Below are 23,069 nucleotides of genomic sequence, written 5' to 3' on the forward strand. Positions count from 1 at the left end.
ATAGTCTCGGCCCGATTTGGACAATTTTTGGTTTGGTGCTTTATTTGCATTCTGAAAAGTGAATGAATTGGGTGGAAGTTAAAATTGAGTTATTTTGCACTGAAATATAGAAATGCAAAGGTAACATACTTGTAATATACCAAATGTGGTCGAAGGTGGGTTTTAAGATATGGATTTTTACCGAAATGTGGTCGGTGCCACCCCCATCTATTATTTTTCATGGCGGCTGGACTGATTACATCCATCTATTAACTCGTTCTCACTTTTTTGCCAAGGAACACGTGTAGTTATCGCTTGCACAGATGGACAGACAGACTGTCACTCGGAGTTCAACCCGTCTCTTCAACCCGTTTATATATATAACCCCATATCTAACTCGATTATTTTTGGGTGATACAACCAACCGTTAGGTGAACAAAACTCTTACACTCTGTAGTAACAAGTTGCAAGAGATGTTTTAATGAAATGACCTGAATTATTGTCACAAATTACGAACATTGTTTGTTGTACGTAAGGTGTAAAGAATTTGGCATTCGCCTAGGGCGGTAAATTGTCTCGGTCTTGTCCTGCATCTTTTCCTGATAACAATGTAGCCTGCTAAAAATAAATTAAATCGGTTCAGTACTTTCAATTATCCCCATATACTAGACGTACCTAATATCAGAATTTAAAATTTCCGGGAGGCTTTACACAGTATATGGGATATTAATCCAGATGAAAAGTATTTCAGTAAAATTAAGTGTTGCATTTGTGATATAGAATTGTCCAAAACCGTTTGAAATAAGAAGAAAATGCGGACGATATCTATATTTTAAATATTTAGTAACGTTAATATTATTCTTTAACCGAATATTTTATACTTTCGCAATTTGCAAAGATCAATGGGCGGGAAATACTTTCAGGTGTTGCAAAACTTTATATCTGGTCATTGCTCTGCTCGTCATCTTCTCTTGCCAAAAAAAAAGTAAAAAACAAAGACATCGAGTTGAACTCGTACAAGAGAGCATGTAAATACCTCTAAGGCTAAATTTAATATACTGAGTTGATGTGGAAAACGTCAACCAAAAGATCGGTATTCACTATATTAGGAATATGAAGTTTGGAACAAGGGTTAGACCAATTTGATTCATACTCAGTGCATTTTAACTAACCTTTTCGGTTCAAAGTCAAGTGGAAAGTCGGAAATCACTATATGGGGCTGAGAAAGGCATTGACATTGCTCAGATATACTTGAGAAGTTGACCGGATTTTCGATAATATGTGTAAGAGCTATATGGGGGCTAAAAGAACTAATGAACCAAATTAACCCATTTTCTACACATCATTACCAAATTAAAGTTTTGTATCTTAATTTGAGGCGTAGACGTTGCACTTTTGAAAATATATACGTATTTATTTGAAAAAAAATTTGTAGCGCTCTTATTGAAAATTTGCTTTTAAAGTTAAGGTTACTGACTTCAAATTTAGGTAGTAAATTTTAATATCTTTCCATGATGAAATGTCAAACCTTACTGAAAAAACTGTTAAAAGACCGGGGAAAAATATGGCGTCGTTTGCTGTTCCTATCAGTATACTTTTGAAGTGTCCCTATCGAAATTTCCGGTATAATGGAGATGCTTTGACGACTTGTTATTAAGATATTGCTGGTGCGGACAATCTTTACGAGTAAAGTAAATCTCTAAAGTGGGTCTCTTCTGTTAAAATTCGGTGGCCTGCTGGTTTGTAATGACATGAGTAATGTTTTTTGAAATTACAAACTTTAAATATCTTTGTATTATTACATTATGTATGTATTATTATTGTATTATTTTCGAAGAATCTGGGTTGCTATATATTACATTTCAGTGTTACCTTCTATCGCTTAAGCACACCTTAAGCTCACACCATAATAATATTAACTCATCCTTATGATGTGTGTAGGTATATATTTGGTACATTTTAATAGCCTAATTACGAAATAACTTCGCTATTTGCTGCTATTTATCTATGCGTAAGTACATACACTTTCAAAGCAGACACTTCGGCGAGATTTTTACAAATTACAAATGAAAAGTTTACTTGCTAAGAAGTGGTGGGCAAAGCACAAAAATGGCGGCCGTGACGGCAGATAAAACGCAACGCACACATGTGAATACCTAACTGTTTGGATGGTGGTACATAGAGTTTTAGTATGGGGTGTAATTGCAAACAAGGGAATTGCCTAATTGCCTCAAGTAAGTGCTTCGTCGCATTCGGCGCGAAAAACGAACAACGGCGAGTTGCCATGCTGCAAAGAAGTAGGTACGGGTAATTGTTGGAACTTGTTCTTAACGTGCATATGTATGCCTATACTTCTTTACTTTTCTTTTGACTAGATAAGTACACATTTCCTAACTAAAGAATCATATTCAAGTAACGCTATTAAAACTCGAATGATAACTAAGGGCATTGAGAGCATCGCTTTGTAAAACCCAGTGGCGTAGCTACAACTTCGGGCGCCCGGGGCCTAGGATGTTCTGCCGCCTCCCTTTATCTACCTACCTACAAGTTTCATGAGGTGGTTTGAACAAAAGTGAATTTTTACAAAATATCTTCGATATTAAGTATATCAAATTTAGGAACTAGACGCCACGCAAATTCTGAAGTTCCAAAATTCTCACAATACGGTTTTTGTGGAAATTTACAAGACATCTTATTAAAAGCCATAGAAAAAACCCATTTTCGCCCTATATCTTTTACACTTTTGACACAATTTGCAGGAGTTTTTGCCCGAATTGGAGTTTTTAAATGCCATTTTTGAAAATTTGTAGAAATAAAAGTATTTGTTACATTCAAAGCATAGGGTAACTGTGAGAGTGACACGTCGCTAGACAAAGCTAGAAAAGTGCATCTTTAAGTTCTATCACTATTTTTTAAGACAAATTCAAAGACTGAAGAGTATTCGAGTAAAAATTAATATTTTTCATTGTTATTCAGATTACTTGTATTACATTGTGAGTGTACAACTCTTTATCTTTTATAATACATTTTGTAAAAAAAAGTATTTTTCTGAATATTAAAAAACGGCGAAGATCGTTTTGCCGCCCCCAAGACGTTGCGCCCGGGGCGACGGCCCCCTTCATGATTTCTATTGCCTTCAACAATTCATTACTGTTCATATTGAGAGCTCCAAAAACTCAAAATTAGGTTTTCAAAAGTTTAGGAGAGCATTTCTTAGTTGGTGTTAATACTGGTTCCAAGGTAGACGGAATTATCTACGACTTCGAAGTTAAGACTGTTAAGAGTGTCGTGGCAGCAAAGTTTCCTTGTACGTAGATTTTAACTGTACAGAGCTCTGTTAACTTTTTTGACGCGATAAAACTACTATCGACTAAAACTTGTAATAAACACTTTAATATTGATAGAATTGCTGTTTAGTTATTTTTGACTCTCACAGTATTTTGTTTTGGCCTCGTTCACTACCAGATCCATTGCTTTTTGCCCAACCTGGAGAAAGCAGAACTAACGGCGCGGTTGTTATGCCTGTGATGTCGATCTAATGGGCGTACGACAGCAGTTGTACTCTCTTGTAGAAGATTGCACCTTCTTTATTCATCTGCCGCTCGAATTATTTTCTCCAGGAGTAGATTGAAGAAGTCGTACGATAGGGAATCGCCTTGTCTAAAACCTCGTTTGGTATCGAACGGCTCGGAGAGGTCATTTCCGATCCTGACGGAGCTTTTGGTATTGCTCAACGTCAGTTTACACAGCCGTATTAGGTTTGCGAGGATTACAAATCCAGATATAGCGGCAAAAGCAATTTTATAATTGACGAAGAGGTGATGTGTATTGATCTTCTTCTCACGGGTCTTTTCCAAGATTTGGCGCACGGTGAATACATGTTCAGTTGCTGAAGGCCTGAAGCCACACTGATAAGATCCAATCATTTTCCTGACGTGGGTTTTAATCTTTCACACAGTCGCTGGATCGAACCTTATATGCGATCTTGAGGAGGCTTAGCGCACGGTCGTTGGCGCTGATTGTGGGGCCTACCTGCGTCTCGCTTCCTCTTCAACTTTTCTATCCTATCCCGCAGTCTGCTTTCTCTCCACTACGACACAGCAGACCAACTGTTATTTTACATTTTCCGACAACCCACAGTTTCGTTTGCAGCTGTACGTAAGGAGCTTGAAATACCGTTCCACAGTTTCCTATACCGAGTTGCTGATGACTGCTCTCAGAGAGCAAGAGTGCAAGTCGAGAGAGAAAGATTTACTCTTTCGGCTGTCTGTTGTGATTGTAGTTTCTCGACGTCGAATCTTCCTTGTAGTGGTCCGAGTCAATGTTATATCCTCAGAGCGTACGCATGTCAAAGACACTGGTTCATCGGTCATCTATCACAACACAATCGATCTGGTTTTGAACTTTTCGATCCGGAGACAACCAGGTAGCTTGATGAATTTTTTCTATGCTGGAAACAGATAACTGGATACAGATAACCATATTTCGGGCCCGGCGAAGTCGATCGGCATCAACACATTTGGGTATGCTTCATCACGGAGCCTGATTTTACCGAGCTTTGTGCCAAAGATACCTTATTTGCCCACATTGTCGTTAAAGTCGCCAAACACGGTTTTGGGGCAGGGGTAGCTTTCATAGCTGCACTCCAAGCGATCATAGAAAACACCTTTAGTCACATCGTCCTTCTCTTCTGTCGGGTCGTGGCCACAAATCAGCGACATGTGAAAGAACTTCTCTTTGTTGCGGATTGTGTCCAGACGTTCATACACCGGGGTGAATGCCAGGACTCGGCGACGGATTCTCTCTCCGACCACGAATTTCACACCGATTTTGCGCTCCTTTGTACGGACACTTCCCTCAGTCCTTGTCCTATCCATCGCAATTCATGGACGGTGGTGATATCAGTCTTTACTCTCGCGAGGACATCATTTATTTATCTCATAAATAAAGAATATGTTGAAATAAAAGCCAGAATAATTTCAGAGGGCAGAAGAAGAAGAAAAAATCTTTGGGTTGGTGGAGAATAGTATACTACAATACAATTATAAATTTCCATGTAATGCGTATACATATCTGCTAAGCAAATGGCGCAAAAACTTTAGATTTCGGAAACCCACTACATGGGCTGCATTTACTGTTCTTGGATTTTGTAAACTACCATATCTTGATACCAGTAATTTGAGGCTTTTTGCACTCTAAATTAGAATAGAGATACTTGTTTCACAGTGCGATCTCTCGCTCAGGCCAAAGACTTTTGAGCTCATATAGTACAACTGATACGAAGTCTGTTCCAAAGTAAGCAGGACAAATTGACTGACGACCAAAAATTGCTCAGAATCCAACATTCTAAGGACGATTATTTGACCAAAAATCACATTTTAACCATTAACCCTCCCCGTATTTACCTGATATGGCAACGTGCGACTTCTTCCTTTTCGGAAAAATGCATTTGCCCATGAAAGGAAAGCGTTATGCATACGTAGAGGCCATTCAAAAGGCTTGCATCGGCATACTGGCGGCCATACCACCCAATGAGCTAAAATATTCGTTTGACATGCTTTTGGACCGTGCAAAAAGCTGTATTGAAGCAGAAGGAGACTATTTTGAATAAAGTAAATTGATTTTGCCGAAAAAATCCATTTTTTCTGTTGTTTTTTTTAAGTCCTGTTTACTTTGGAACACTCCTTGTATATTCTCATTTCATTTTCCTTTCAATTCCGTGGGGCACCTACTTTTAGCAAAAATAATTTTTATGCTGGTAGAAAACTCTGGCGAATTTACCACTTGAAGGATAGAAATTCGCAATTCTATATTATGAAAGAAATATTACTAGAGGAAAAGTCTATAGCTGAACCTTTTTATTGTTTTAATTATCATTATTATAATTACACTAAATCATTTTTATAAATGTGTAATTTGATAGCTTTTTCTAATTAATTTTCTTAAAAACTAAAGCACACAAAATTCAAAATGAACAATCAAATTATTTTATCTGGGCGAAGACAACTTCAAAGGAAACACCGATTTCGAATATTATTTTTTTGAAAGTAAAAGGCGCCTAATCGCTTTATCCAGGTGAACAACAAAACAAAGAACTACAAAATTTTAGAGTTCTTGTGCTGTGCAGATTATTAATCAAGAGGGTGCTACTGTTGTGGAGAATAGTTGTTGAGAAACTGCACAGCAATAAAGAAGTCCGAAACAATGCAGAAATAACTGGCAAACACAATAAATGCTCTTATAAGTTTGTGTGGTAAGGTAGCATGTTTCTACAAATGTAATTGCGTTGATTTAGAACCTAGAGCAATGACGAAAATACTATTCATGGACAAAAACCTCAAAAGAAAAAGAAAGCAGACAATTTGGCGGATTCAGAGCGATATTGAACTGTATAGAGATGTCTCCATGTGCGTGTGTGCTACCATTGTGATACACTTTCAAAAGTAAAAATGTTTAGCAAAATATTTACCGCTAACGCACACTCCAAACAAAAGGTAATGAGGCCGAAGTAGCAACAAGCCACATACAAAATCATCACATACCAGAAGGAGCGAGCGTAGGTGCAAACCCTTCGACCCGTGTAAAGGTACAGTGACTCATACGAGGGATATGTGTACTCTTACGCTAATCTGTGTCTATTAATGCGGCTAATCGGCTCACGACTGATTCCCACATAGTATACGTGTTCGTATATGCATACGAGTGCACAAACATACATACATTCAGATATTGTTTGGCAAAATCCATATATGTTGCAGTTGATAGCCGTTCCTTTGTAATTGGAACAAAGGTCTCGAAACCGCGGTAAAGGAACAAAGCGTGCTGCGATTTGCTCTTAGCCGTTCAGTGCATGCAATGTATAGTATTCACACAATACACATAAATATAAAGTACTGTTGCATTTCGTTCAATATTTTGTTTGCATACGGCCATTGTTTTGCATATTAAGTTAGTTTAAGGGATTTTGTTGGCAAAACATCTGACATTCATACAGCTGAGGAGTTTCGAATGGCTACAATAATTATCTTAGAGTAGGCACACATAATTTTGTATGCTGGAGATACATAAGCACATATTATTGGAGGTGGTGGAGTTTATTAAGTTTTTATTTCGCTATCGGCTTATTATATGCACAGCGTGAAGGTATTGGTACAAGTACTTATATAACCGTGTAGTTTTGGTGTTGATTTTTGCTTCTGAACGATAAATAAAAAATACAACTTCAACGGTTTTTCGAAATTTGAAAAATGATTTGGAAAATATTTATAAATATAATAAAAATCTGCTTTCAATAGTTTTCAGCTGTTTATTGGGAGCGTTTTGTTGCGTTTTCTGAGAAAGTTTACCATAGTAAAGCATATATTTTTTATGCCATTAGAAAGTAGATACTTTCACGAACATTAAGTCCTTACAAAAAAAAATCGGGTTCCAACCGGTTTCCAATAGGGATGATATGATTTCTAAGTATCGTTTCCGCCATTTTTTATAAGCAAGAAAAACGTTTACACATTGTACAATTTTATTAACAAAATAATTGTTCTCTAATTGCACCTTTTAGTGCGCTTTTGCCATTTTATGTTCTTAATAATCGTTCACCTGTGCTCGCTATTCGTCGAATTATTGAAAACCTCGAACGTACATTTTTTTAAATAATGTTCAAGAGGCAATAAGACAAAGGAATACTCGAAGTAATGAATATATTCCTGCCGTTATGCAAATGTTGCTGAATACCGATATTTGTCGATGTCAAGACGTTCTCAAGAATTGCGACTCTCTCAGACCTGGCGGATTTTAAGAAAGAATTTGGTCTTGCATCCGAAAACAATTATTCTCACTCAAGAACTGAAGCCATTAGACCATCGAATTCGTCGTGAATTTGCTGATTTTGCCTTGGAAAAACTTTCAAACGATAACGATGTTTTAAGAAAAGCATCTTCTACGATGAGTCTCACTTTCATCTGAGTGGTACGGTAAATACACATACAAGGAGTGTTTCAAAGTAAACAGGAATTTTTCGAATTTAGCGTTCCCTGGTGGCGCCATCTATATGTCGACTGGAGCTTTTGAATCTGCTATCTTTATTGATTGTCCAGTGAGAATGACATTTCATCGATTCGAAGTGAAGTTATTGCGTTTTAAGTGTCAGTCTGTTTGTGTTATCGGTTCGAAAATGAGCTTCGAACAAAGAGCCAACATTAATTTTTGTTTTAAAATTGGTAAAACTTTTATCGAACGAAACGTTATGCAGACGGAGAGGCCATTCTAAAGGCTAGCACCGGCATACTGGCGGCCATACCGGCCAACGAGCTAAAACACTCGTTCGACATGCTTTTGGACCGTGCAAAAAGCTGTATTGAAGCAGAAGGAGACTATTTTGAATAAAATAAATTGATTTTGCCGAAAAAACCAACTGTTCTGTTTTTTTTTTTTTTGTAAAGGTTGATGTTAACCATCATTTTACGATGAAGTTGATCTTGGAAACATCTGGTTCCAAAAAGGGTATACGAGCTACCCAGCACGTGCAACCACCGAATTATTGCGAGAAATTGTGACTTAACACCATTAGAGTACTTCTTGCGGGGTTATTTGAAGTCATTGATCTTAAGTAAGTAATCGTAATTTCAGCTTTAGAAGTTCATTTTGAACGTGCTAATCATGAAATATCACTTGATTTTGTGGAGAAAGTTCTCAAAAATTGGGTTCATCGAATTCGTTCCTGCAAAAGAAGCCATTTGAATGATGTTATATTCAGAACTTAATTGTATCAATTCTACTGGGCATTAAATAAAAAACGTGTATGTGATATCTATAAAACCGAAGAAGCAAATTTTAATATGTATATAGAGTTCATGTGGAAAACATCAACTAGAGGCAAGGAACTCATTATATTAGCGGGCGGGACTACAGCCATTTTTTCATTTTAGTCCACAGATGCCGCTTGCTAATGAAATCCTCTGCGGAAAGTAAGAGCTTTACGCCACGTATGGTATGTGATATTAACTCGGTCTAAGAGGCTAAATTTAACATATTGACTTAATGGGGAAAATGTCAACCCGAGGAATATTAGTGATATGAGATTTATACCATGTTATAGATCAATTCCATTCTAATACCATAAAATTTATAAGAAAACTTGTTCATTTAGTTTCATTAATACTATATATTACGTTTTGACCAACGAAACAGTTTAAAGTCAGGTGGAAAGTCGGAAATCGATATATGGGGAAAAGGGGTGAAATCAGACTACAATCATGCTTCCTTCCCATATTACACTATATCAAATTCCATTTGATTCCTTCACTTTGTAGTTTATAAATCAAGAAGTCAAATTGCATACAAAATTTAGCTGAAACCTCCTTAACTCGAAGTTTTCCATAAATCGAGCTCCTGAATAGGCAATAGAAGTCAAATTTCATAAAAAATTCCTTCCATAAATCTATCTTTAAACTAGCACGTGATTCTCTTTTTCGGGGAAATCCCACTTTCTGCAGCTGCTCACGTAGAAGCTCTCGTATTTATCCCTGTTACTGTTACAGATTATATAACGGTGGTCAATGAGATTTGTTCAGCCTGATTTATACCAGATGATATTGTGTAACCGAATATTTCAGACCTATCGAATATGGCTTTTAGCGCCATGGAAAACTTTGAGTATTCTGAAGAAGAAATTATTCAACCGCAATTCAAAAATTATCTAACGCATACCTTAGCAATATAATCGTCTATAAGGATTTACAACTGCTGGCGTACAAACACCGTTAGTTCTGCTTTCTCCAAGGAAACTGGGTCTGGTAGTGAACAGGGACTTCGAAGTCGTAGATAACTTCGTCTGTCTTGGAACCAGTATAAACAGAAACAATAATGTCAGCCTCGAAATCCACCACAGAATAACTCTTGCCAACAGGTGCTACTTCGGACTAAATAGTCAACGGAGAAGTAAAATCCTCTCTCGACGAACAAAACCCAAACTCTATAAGTCATTTGTTTTGCCAGCAACTGAAGGCATTTAACTCCTGCAAGTTGCAAAAGTAAAAAAATTTCGGTTATACCCAAAATTAGCTATTCGTTACTTGTTTATTTATATTTGCCAATCCAACCTTTTCATGATTATACTTAATTAAATAGTTGAGATGCATGGTGTTAGTAACTTATAGAATAGCGAAAAAACTTTTATTTCTCTAAAGAAAGCAGCAGTGGCTTGTGGTTTTGAAAGGACATATTGACTGGAATATCAAACCAACGTTTTCTAAGTAAACACAAACCTATAGGTGAACTCCTATATCGCAGTAACTACCAGTTACGAAATGAACGAAATTTCATTTTAACCACGAATTAAATTCCAACTGATTCCTTCACTTTACCGTATACATACATATGTACTTTACTTTCAAACTCCCAATACGAGATATACTAATAAAAATAAGGTGACATTTGAATTTGGAGAATTATTTTTTTTTTAGGTTGGTAGTACTGTCAGTCACATTTATGTCAAATTTTATGTCAAAATATTCATTAGTGTTTGAGATACGTGTCGTTTTGTGAGCTGCTAAAAGTGAGTTTTTCGTTTTTTGCGTTGTTGAAATTTGTTGAGCAAAGAATTTGCATTAAATTTTGTTTACGGAATCAATTTTCTGCTGCGGATACGTTGAAGATGGTGCAGAAAGCCTTTGGTGATGAGGCTATGTCTAAAAAAAATGTTTACGGTGGTGGTATAGTGAGTTCCAAGCCGGCCGTGAACGTGTCGAAGACGAAGAGCGTCCAGGGCGACCACCAACCTCAACCGACGAAGCTCACATTCAACAAATCAAAGATTTGGTGTTGAAAAACCGTCGATTAACAATTAGAGACCTTGCTGATGAAGTTGGCATATGCTTACGACCCCGAAACAACCGATCAATCGAGCGAATATCGTGCCAAAAGAGAGCCGAGACCAAAAAATCGCGCTAAAGTCCCTCAAAAATCAAGGTCATGATGACTGTTTTCTTCGATTATCGTGGTGTTGTGCATTATGAATTCCTTCCAACCGGTCAAACAGTCAACAAGGAATATTATTTGAACGTTATGCGTCGTTTGCGTAACGCTATTCGCCTAAAAAGGCCGGAATTGTGGAAAGACAATTCTTGGTTTTTACACCACGATAATGCACCATCCCATACTGCCCTCGTAATTCGTGATCATTTCGCCAAAAACTCAACCCATATCGTTCCGCAACCACCGTATTCACCTGATCTGGCGCCGTACGACTTCTGGCTGTTCACCAAGCTCAAAAGACCGCTCCGAGGACACCGTTTTTTATACGATAGAGCCGCAGCGAAGACGGAACTGAAGGCCATCCCGGAAAGTGACTAAACCAGTGTTTCGAAGATTGGAAAATCCGTTGGCATAAGTGCATTGCATCGGGAGGGGATTACTTTGAAGGAGATGAACTTGATTTGGAAGAATAAATAAAGAATTTTCAAAATAAATACAATGTCATCTTATTTTTTGGGCACAGTAGTATGTAATAATTTTTTCCTTCTCCGTCATTGATCCCTCTTTACGTGTTCTACTTCCATTCCATCTAAAGCTGATAATTTATTTTAAAATTAAGGGTTATCATGTGTATGTCCGATTGATACTACGGTGGTTATATGTATAGGTAGAGCCCTCAAAACTTGGGGATATTTTACATTAGCCTTAGGAAAAATTGAATATAATAATTGTAAAAATATTTAAATGCGGCGCTTAGGCGCAATTAAATAGTTAGCATCGCGTTGCTTCCGGTATTCTTCGCCAACGTTTATAAAAATCGACAGCAATTTCTATTTAATTTGAATTCGAATCTCTTTCGTTCCTACCTCCAAGGTAACAGCAAAAAACTTTCAATTGCTTTGATGTTTTGTGCGTGTGTCTATTCTCCTTTAACAATTTCGAAACGTCCAATAGCCCCACTTCTCATCTCCACTAAAATTAATTTTATCAACACGACTCTAGCGTTAAAAAAGTAATTTCTTTAATGGTTTCCACCAAATCCCCGCTCTTTCGCAAAAATATTACACCGCCAAACGGTGTGGCGATAGCAAAAGAAGAGGTGTTCTTGAAGTATGAGGAAAAGCACCAGGACACACCTACATAGCAGGCTAGTGTGACGTAGCTCTTGCCACTCTTACGTGCGTATATAAATAGAAATCACAGCATAATAGAGCGTGGCAAAGAATCGCAACAAAATTGCAGTGATTTCGCGCGCGCAATGAAATTTCCGAACAGCTGCCAAAGAAAGACGAATTGTGCGCAAAGCGCCATTATCTCATACCGGACACATATATGTATATGAATGTACTTTCGAGTATACGATTTACGGGCTCACAGGCATTCACTGTGAGTGCGTAGAAATTACTTTGCATTTATCTATAAGTGGAGTAATGTACATATGTAGTTGGTACCCTGCAGTCAAAGAAACTAGTTACATACATCCATAGTTATAAACTAGTTTACAATTAGAATGAGCTCAGTTATTCGGCAGACAGTATTTTTTCTATTCAAGCTACTTGTATATTTATGTTATGTATATGTTTATGTTTTATGAAATTAAAACCAATTTTAATCACTGAAAATCGCTCCATTCAGATCAACACACTTGTACATGCGCCTGAACCAATTGTACTGTTGTTGGATTCGACTCCCCTGCCAGCTGTTTACTTTCGGGCTTATACGCGTAAATCCAAGATTCATCACCTGTCTCAACTGCATAGACGATTTTCAAAATACCGCCAGGGAATGTTTTACAAAACGTCTTTCGATCAATCGAAACAAGCCTTTTTGGAGCAACTAACAAATTGTGTGGGATTCAACGTTAACATTTTTTTACAGTCAAATGTTCATGCAATATTGAGTATATGTATGTATGCTAGTCCCACTAATGCCCATAGTTGTCTCAATTTCACGATAGGTCACCTGACGATCTGGCAAAATCAGTTTCAGCACAGTATCAGAAGTTTCCGGAACAATAGCTCATTTTGGATGACCTTCTCAAAAGTCCGTTTTGAAGTGTTCAAAGGCCTGGATTGAATTCACCATACCACCTACGAACATTGGTCCTTGATGAAGCTTCATCGTCAAAAATGTAATTAAGTTCATCTATGCGCTCTTGATGAGTTAATCCACGTCGAAAGTTGTACAAAATAATCGCGTAAAAATGTTCGCGAATTAATTTTATTTTTTGGTTGAGAAGAATATTTTAAGTTATTGTAAATAGCAACAACAGCGCTCGTTCTGAGTACGCATACCATCAAAAATGTCAGTTTCGCATTTCACTACAGGGTTATCGCTTCTGTTTTTCTTTAAACGCTAAGAATCCTCATCAACTGGAAGAAATAACGTAAATATTTATGCCATGTTGTTATTTTAAAATTTTTTTGATCCTCGTTTTCAAAGTTCTTACCACAAGATTCATTGGAGCTTTGTAAGGTTTTTTATTTTATTTTCTTGTTGTACATTCGAGTGTAAATTTCATTTTGTGGTTTTGATGTGCTTGATTTGTGATTGCAGCGAAAACGAACGAACGTGCACCGCACTATGACGAAGGTGAGGAAAGGATTACTCAATTTAATTAGAATATTTGCAAAGGCAACGCAAATGTTTTAGAGTAAAATCGGGGTTAGCAGTTCGAGTCCGTATATTTTGTATACTTAATGAGATTTCTTCATAAAACTAAGAGACAATGGTCGAAAAGGGTTTATAATTCATGAATTTTGATTTTGATTTCATTTGCAAATATCTCGAAACATTATGCTATAACAATCCAACAACTTAAGGTTAGTTTCAAAGGATTTAGTTTTTTCTTGTTGTAATAAATTTCACAAGAGTCTCAAGTGACATATTACGCACACGAAAAGGCGTCAAATAGGCAGAACTACAATGCGTTCTCATTTTTTGACGGCATTAGTTGTTGCACATTTGGTTCTTTGACACTTCGTTAATTAACTCGCGCCTAAAATTAAAATCTCAGATTTCAAAGAAAATATAGCGCTAAAAAGAACATCTAAGCAAAAAAAGATATATCGATATCTAACACATTATCACCATTGGAAGATCGCTAAAATGCGTCCAGCGATCTCCTTCACGTTCAGCAATATTCCGTACATCTTTGGTTCTTGTTACAAAGTTGCAAATTCTCAGTAAAGAGCGGTAAATGTGAACCACCTACAAATAAATCTTTCAAACAGCTACCGACTTGGTATAAATGAAGTAAATCTTCAGCATCGCAGGAAGATAAGGTGAAACCTTTGTGACAATTGAAGTACTAAACGAGACAGAATGTTTTGTGATATGAGTGTTTATGAATAGTTTTGTTTCTTAAAGGAAGAAAGTGGAAGTGCTCAAGCGTAAAGTGGATTGTGCGTGATCACAAATCCTTTTATCCCCATAAGCAGATTTTGTACTAATATGCAACAACGACACGAGCACAGAATTGAAATCCAAGCGTAAGCAAACAGAAGTGCGAGAGGATCACATGCGACCATTTGTCGCATCTGAAAGATGATCAGTGATATACATTTGAGTGCCTATTTGTCTGCTGTGAAAATGCTTTATTGTGCGGTCTTGCAGCTTGGCAGCTTGGTGCTTTTTGTGTTGTTGCAAGAATCGTTTAAGCTGCGAAGCATAACATAGGTATTCCCGATTGTTTCAGATTTGCTCTCGAATGTAAGCTCTATGGTATTCAATATTAAGTAATCGGTTTGTAAAGAGTGAATAATGAAAATGTAGGTAGTACTTGAAAAACCGTTGTTCTAAATAGTTCTTAATATCTAAATATTTTCTTAAATAGAGGGATTTGCAACAATTTATTTGAAAGCACGTCAGACAGCGTGTTTTTCCTATAATTATGCAAAATTCCCTTTTACGAGACCTTGTTTACGGCATCTAATGCTGCTTTTTCATTACGCGTGCCCATTCTTTACACTTCTGTACGTGCTCCATCATTCAAGTTGTATTCATTTTTCACCAACATAGAAATTGAGCAAAAAGAATATAATGTTTGTCAATAAAATTTGGTTCGAATTGGGAAAATATTTTGTGGGATATTAATTTTATGCTTAAAGCTGGTGATAAGGTATCATTTGTTATATTTTGTATTTCAATGTGATCCGCTTTGACAAGTTCGACTTTTTTTAATTTAATTGGTGACTCCGGTTGACTTTATGTATTCGTTAATATTGGTTGTTGTGGTAGATTTCTTAATTATATTATTCTACTTAAATGACTGTCACTCATTTCAAAATTCGTGATATCTTCCTTCAGATATATATCAGTTCTATACTGTTTAAAGCAGATATTTATATAAAATATGGTATCTGGCTTATGCTTAGTTGTAAGATTATAACTACTACTAAGATAATTATTTTTCTGACTATTTTATTATTTGTATTTATATTTGACATACTTTGTATAAAAAAGACGAACAGTTATCGTAAAAAAATAATCGAGTTAGATGTAGGGTTATATCTTCTTCTTTACTGGCATAGACACCGCTTACGCGATTATAGCCGAATTAACAACAGCGCGCCAGTCGTTTCTTCTTTTCGCTACGTGGCGCCAATTGGATATTCCACTTGGTCCTTTCAACGGAGTGGAGGCCTTCCTCTTTCTCTGCTTCCCCTCGCGGGTACTGCGTCGAATACTTTCAGAGCTGTATTGTGTTTTCGTCCATTCGGACAACATGACCTAGCCAGCGTAGCCGCTGTCTTTTATGGACTTATGAGAGGACTATGGTTCTCAATTGCCTCCTGAGTCCGAAGTAGCACCTGTTGGCAAGAGTTATCCTGCGTTGGATTTCCAGGCTGAGATTGTTGGTGGTGTTTACGCTAGTTCCAAGATAGACGAAGTTATCTACGACTTCAAAGTTATGACTGTCAACAGTGACGTGAGAGCCAAGTCGCGAGTGCGACGACTGTTTGTTTGATGACAGGAGATATTTGGTCTTGCCCTCGTTCTCTGCCAGACCCATTTGCTTTGCTTCCTTGTTCAGTCTGGAGAAAGCAGAACTAACGGTGCGGATGATGAGGCCGATGATATCAATATCATCGGCATACGCCAGCAGCTGTACACTTTTATAAAAGATTGTACCTGCTCGATTAAGTTCTGCAGCACGAATTATTTGGGGATTGGGGAATCGGGTTCGCCTTCTCCTGGCGTTGTACGTTCACTGCCATTCAGCAGGCTGGAGAATCCCTCCATAATTTAAGTATGCTCTGGGCATCGGTGATCACCTTTGGGGGATCTACAAGAGTATGCTCCGGTCTTGAAACCTTCTGTTAGCCGACGCATTTTTCGTAGAATTTTCGAGCAATACCCCTGTTGGCCAACTTATCAAGCTCTTCACATTCACGCATTTCGGCCTCTTTTTTTTTCTATCTGCAAATGCGTCTCGCTTCCCTCTTCAACTCTCGGTATCTATCCCATCCCGCACGTGTTGTGGTCGATCGTAACGTTGCGAGGTAGGCGGTCTGTTTTCTCTCCTCTGCGACACGGCACTCATCCTCGTACCAGCTGTTCTTTTGCATTTTCCGAAAACCAATGGCTCCGGTTGCAGCTGTACGTAAGGAGTTTGTAATGCCGTCCCACAGTTCCTTTATACCGAGTTGTTGTTGGAGTGCAAGCCCAGTAGAAAATCGTTCTGCTATCTGTTGTGATTGCAGCTTCTCGACGTCGAACCTTCCTTGTGTTTGTTGACGTGCGTTTTTTGCTGCACAGAGGCGGGTGCGAATCTTGGCTGCAACAAGATAGTGGTCCGAGTCGATGTTAGGACCTCGGAGCGTACACACGTCTAGAACACTGGAGACGTGTCTTCCGTCTATCACAACATGATCGATCGGGTTGGTGGCTTTTCGATCCGGAGAGAGCCAGGAGCTTGAATTATTTTCTTGTGCTGGAATCTAGTACTACAGATAACCATATTTCGGGCCCCGGCAAAGTCGATCAGCCTCAACCCATTTGGGATGTTTCGTCGTGGAGGCTGAATTTACCGACCGTAGTGCCAAAGATACCTTCTTTGCCCACCCTGGCGTTAAAGTCGCCAAGCACAAGTTTGACATCGTGTTTCACCACCTTGTCAGCATTATAAATATCCCTATCCTATATCCTATTCAGCTTATATATTAACCACAGCACGTTCACGAAAAATAAACCGAACATTTATATTATTCATTTTTGTAACCAGGCGTTACTAGCCAGAAAATTATTGATACCGAATCTTTGGGAGATTTCTTTGATTTCGCTTGCATTTGTCTTGCCAAATCAATTCGGAACGCATTTCATCAATTCTTTTTCCATCTGGTTTCACGTACGATCCTTTTATTTCAACATTATTCCCAGAAGTAGAGTAAAAATTTTAAAGTGAAAAAAGCCACTCAATTTGGTTGGCACCTGCTAACTAAATCGATTAATTTTTGTTTAAAAGTTTCAACCAGCGAAAAAAACTTATAATGGATTGTCAAAAAAGTCGTGCGGTATTTTTATTGATTTTTTTTTTTTATTGAAATTGAAATGAATTTTTGATGACTCATGCCCAGCTCTTGACCGATGCTACGGCTGCTACTATGCCGGTCTCTTTCGACCAATTCAGCGATTTTATCGCAATTTTCGACGACAGGCCTTCCGGAGCGTGGCGCATCTTCGACCACCTCTACACCAGAACGAAAACGAAAAGGACGTTGAAACTATCGTTGTGCGGTGGAAATGGAAACTGTGTCGGGTCCATAAACTGCACAAATTTTATTGGTGGCTCGAGATGCATTTTTGCCTTTATCGTAGTAGTACTGTAAAATATGCCGTATTTTCTCTTTATTTTGCTCCATATTTGCGACGCTATAACTCACGAACGACTTAAAGGAAATGACAATCAATCAAACACGTGTTAGCGCGTGATATGAGCTTTCCAAAAAGGTATAGCATGACCCGATGCGACGAATAAAACTAGAATACGCGTTTTTGAAAATACCGCAAACTTTCTGAGAACCTATTATTTATACGCTTTGTTTACTTTTGCCCGCCTATGGGGAGTTCCATTCGCCCGTTGAATTTTTGTGTAAATATAGTCTTTGTTCATTGAGGAGAGGTTCGCGTTCACTCAGTAGAGATTTTTTCAATATAATAACAAATAGTCCGCCGAAGAGAGAGTCACTTGTTCTAAAAATTGTACTTAAAACTTGGTGCATGAAAGAGGGAGGTGTTTTTCTAATAGATGTGCCTGTTAGAAAAGGTTTCTCTGTTTTATATATTTACAATAGTTTTGTAATATTTAAGGGAATAAAATAATTATTTGGATCGAAACAAATATAAGACCAAAAGATCATGTACACCCAATTCTTACTTTTTGTTGGTTCCTTTTACATGGATTTGAAGTTACACGTTTTCAATATCACTGTCATGTAATTGGTTTGTTTGACCATCAGCTTTTTCATCGGTTGTAAAATGCATTTTGAACAAAAGAGCAAATACTAAATTTTGTTTTAAACTTGGGGAAAACGTTTACTGAAACATTTCAAATGATGAAAAAAATTTAATGGTGATCAGTGCCTATCCCGTAGTAATGTGCATGAGTGGTTTAAGCGATTCCAAGAAGGTCGTGAGGACCTCTGTGACGATCAGAAGTCGGTCGTCTTCAGAAGTCAAAAATAAAGACAATGCTGATTTGGTTTTACGATTCCGAGGGTATTGTATTATTGCATTCGTCGTGCTCGACCACAATACCGTGAGGCAGGGTCCTGGCGCCTGTTGCACTATAATGTGCCGTGTCATCGGTCGACGCTGGTCAATGATTTTTTGACAAAAAACTCCATATTAACCATTAATCACTCACCCTACTCACCTGATCTGGCACCCTGTGATTTTTACCTATTTGGAAAACTTCATTTGCCAATGAAAGGACACTGGTTTCAGGACATTTCAGCTATCCAAAAGGCGACGAGCATTATCCTCAAGAGCATTCCGAAAAATGACCTTAAACACTTATTTGAAATGCCAATTGACCGGGCTAAACGCTGTATCGAAGCACAAGGAAACTGCTTTGAATAAAAAAATATAACTTTTGAAAAATATTAATTTTTTTGTTGTTTTTTTCCTGTTTCTTTTGCGACAGACGTTGTACATAGTTGTAACTGGGAAATCCCCTTATTCGATTACTCTTTCCTACACATTTTGATCGCATGATATTTACATTGCTGAAATGGATATCCCCAGTGATGATACCGACTTTAGTCCAGTTCAAATCGCAAACAATTGTGCTTGTTATCAAGTAGCTTATGTAGCTGTGTAAATATTTGTTCTAATTTTTCTGTTCTTAATTCAGGATTAACAGATTTTTTTTTCTTTTTTGCTTGCTCTACCAATTGTTCACCTGTATAAATTATGTATTTTAAGTTTTAATGCTCAATAAAATGCCATATGAAAATACAATTTGTATGCATATCTGAAATTTTATAGTTTTCAAAGTTTTTATGGTTTTAGAAAGTAAATATAGTTCTTTATTTCATCTTACACGGTTTAAAGATGACATGGACTGTATCCCCCGTTTTATTATAGGGAACGCCTCTTGTTTTACATGGTTTATACTCTTGCAACTTTCAAGAATCAAAGCGAGGGAAATACTTTGCATCTATTCAAGATCAACCAGAGAATCGAACAATCGAAATTTAAGCAATTTAAAATATCCATATATATATATAATGCATATAGTGCATACAGACACATAACGATAGTTGGAAAAACGAAATTTTACCAATATCACATACTATTAACATGTCACTTACTAAAAAACTAATCATATAGAGTAAAGCCAGCCGGATGTTCGAAAATTCTGATATTGGCTACATGGGGGCTGGTCAAGTTTTCGCTCAAATTTATCTATTTTAGGCACAAAAATACACTGATATGAGTAAAACGCGCTCTTTCATTTTTTCATTGACATAACTCAAATATTGGCCTATATGCGTTACAGAGTCACCTGGAAGTTCGAAAACCTTTATATTAGACCCGATTCAACCCATTTTTGACATATTGTCATAAGGTGGCATACAAATGTGTAAAATTTTATTCCGTTTCTGGTCTTTCCAATGGAGTGGAGGTTTTCTCTTCCTCTGCTTTCCTCGGCGGGTACTGTATATTTTTGTTGTATACTTTCAGAGCTGGAGTGCTTTCAACCATACGGACGACATGACCTAGCCATCGCAGCCTTAATTTGCTCTCGCTGTCTCTTAATTTGCTCAACTATGTCTATGTCAATGTCATCGTTCCATCGAATGCGACATTCGCCGTGGTCAATGCGCAAAAGACCATAAATCTTTTGCAGAACCTTTTTTTGGAAAACTCGTAACGTCGATTCATAAGATGTTATCATCGTCCATGCTTTTGCATCGTATAGCAGGACGGGAATAATGAGTGTTTCATAGAGTTTGGTTATTCTTCGTCGAGAGAGAACTTAACTTCTCAATTGCCTACTCAGTCCAAAGTAGCACCTGTTGGCAAGAATTATTTTGCTTTCGATTTCGAGGCTGGCATTGTTGTTGCTGTTAATGCTGGCTCTAAGATATACGAAATTATCTACAATTTCGAAGTTATGTCAACAGTGACGTGGGAGCTTATAGTGCAGGCGCCAAAGGGAGTTGAGTATGCAAAATGCGAGGACCGGCAACTATGCTCAAATTCTTTTACCTGAGATCCCAAAAAACAAAAAAAAAACATGTTGCCGGCAGCTGTGCTGGTCCCTTTCCCTTTGCCCAACCCCCCGCTACGCGCGTCGATGTGTCATAGCCCTTGTAATAGTCAGTAGCCACTAATTCTTAGTGCTTAACTGTTCATATTGTTGTATCTAAGCAAAATTATTGATGTTTTCTTGTTTTCAAGTGTTCTATTAGTGTTATAGTTAAACAAAAACGTGTACAATGTCACTACAAATGATAAATGTAAAGAAGCGAAGACTAAACGGAGTAACGTGTTTGCTTTGTGATAAAACGGATAATTTAGTTTAAAAACCGAAACCACAATCGTTCATCAGCATTCAAAATGCAGCAAATCGGAGAAAAGATGACTTTTCTCACAAATCACAGACTTTACAGAACACAATTGTTCATGGCATCGAACTTGTATGGCAACTTAAATTAGTGAAGAAAAAATAAGGCGTCGAGAAGTGGCATTGTATAAGCAGGAGCATGTCTCTATTTCCACCTCTTCTGCAGTAGAAGCAAGTGTTTCTGCTACTGAATCTGTCCGTAAGTCATCTATGACTAGCCATAAATTCAGAAAATCCAGTAGATAGACCTCAAAATAAAATACCACTTGACATACTTATACAGGCATTTGAGAAGCTGATGGATGAAATAAAACATCAATTAACATCTCACTCTTTTGAAGTGTCATTATTGGTTAAGCGACTAGCTGAACTTACTGAAATTTTAATTGAACACTTTTTAATAAAAGGTCAATTGCCAACTACTTGGCAAACTTTTATGCAAGCATTGCTCAGTGCTAAAAATATGAAATAAAGTGAAAATTACAATCGACGAGCGTTATCAGTGTTTCATGATATATATTTCATGATTACTGAGAAACAGACTCCAAAGCATATAGCTTTAGCTCAATCTATCCATCATTTGACTCGATCTAAACATTTAATCACCATATTGAATAAAGTTGGGCATTGTATCAGTTACAAAGCATTAAAGAATCTCGGTAAAGAAGTAACAACGTCAATTGTTATATTCAAACCATTTAGAAGCCGATTCAAGGATGTTTTCTCACATGTTTCACGCAGTAAAAATCCAATCTGCCCATATCATAATCCTTAGCGTTGATACAGATATTTTTATCTTGGGAATTTATTTTTCGTTGTTCAAGTCTGTGGTTCGACGGTTCATATAAGACTAAATACATTTCAGGATGTTCAGGGGGCTGCCGAATCCCTTGTAGAAAACATTTGTCGTATTTTGCCAGCATTACACTCTCTAACTGTTTGCGATTCGACTAGCAGGTTAGCCTAAAAAAAAGGTCTAAAAGCTGAATCGTTAGAGTTTGTACAAAAAGCACTAAGGCATTTAGGGAATCCATACCTAAGTGTCGTGCAGTTAACAGAAGTATAAACTATTTGCACCTATCTTTTCTCACAAAAAAAATTAACTGCTGATCAACTGTATAAATTAATTTCCCAAAATATCGGCTTCGGATTAAATTTATCAAGAGTAATTTGTACATCAGATGCTTTACATTTACATTTGTTAAGAGCTTCAGCACAAACATATGTATGGATAAATGCTGACTAAACACTACTAGAGCCTATTGATTACACCTTATTAGCCTGTGAAAAAATATATGATAAATTGTATCAATGGAATTGTTGATTCAGCCTTGTAAATGCACATCGAAATGTCAAACACAGGCTTGTTCTTGCAAAAAATCACAACTTAGCTGTATTTTGTTATTCAAATGTATTAATAATGACCGTCAAAACAAAAATTATTGTTAATTCACTTTTTTTAAATTTATGTAAAAATTTGATTTTTCGTAATAAATTTTTTTTCCAACAATTCTTCTTTTATTTTTATTTTTTTTGTTTTTTTTATTCCAATTGAGTAGATATAAGTATCTTTAATCATAAAAAACAATTGGATAATTTCAATAAAACAACAATAAAAATTGTAAAGCATTTGTTCCGTCCAATTTATCGGGGATGGAGTAAAAAAAACAGAGACCAATAAGTCTCCCGGCAACATTCAGAATCATAATCTGCAAGCTTTTCTATGTTCAAAACTATTTATAGAATGCGGTCCTCATATTTTGCACACTCAACTCTACTCAGCTCCCGGTCTATTAGTCGCAAGTGCGATGACTGTTTGTTTGATGACAGGAGATATTTCGTCTTTCCATCGTTCACTACCATACTTATTCGCTTTGCTTCCCTGCTGGAGAAAGCAGAACTAACGATGTTGGTGTTGAGGTCAATGATATCAATATCATCAGCATACTCCGGCAGCTCTACGCTTTTATAGAAGATTGTAACTTCTCTATTTAGTTCATTTTTAGAGTAAAATGAAGAAGTCACAAGAAAGGGAGTCGCCTTG

The sequence above is a fragment of the Bactrocera tryoni genome, chromosome 1 (assembly GCF_016617805.1).
Source record: "Bactrocera tryoni isolate S06 chromosome 1, CSIRO_BtryS06_freeze2, whole genome shotgun sequence".
Classification (NCBI taxonomy): Eukaryota; Metazoa; Arthropoda; class Insecta; order Diptera; family Tephritidae; genus Bactrocera; species Bactrocera tryoni.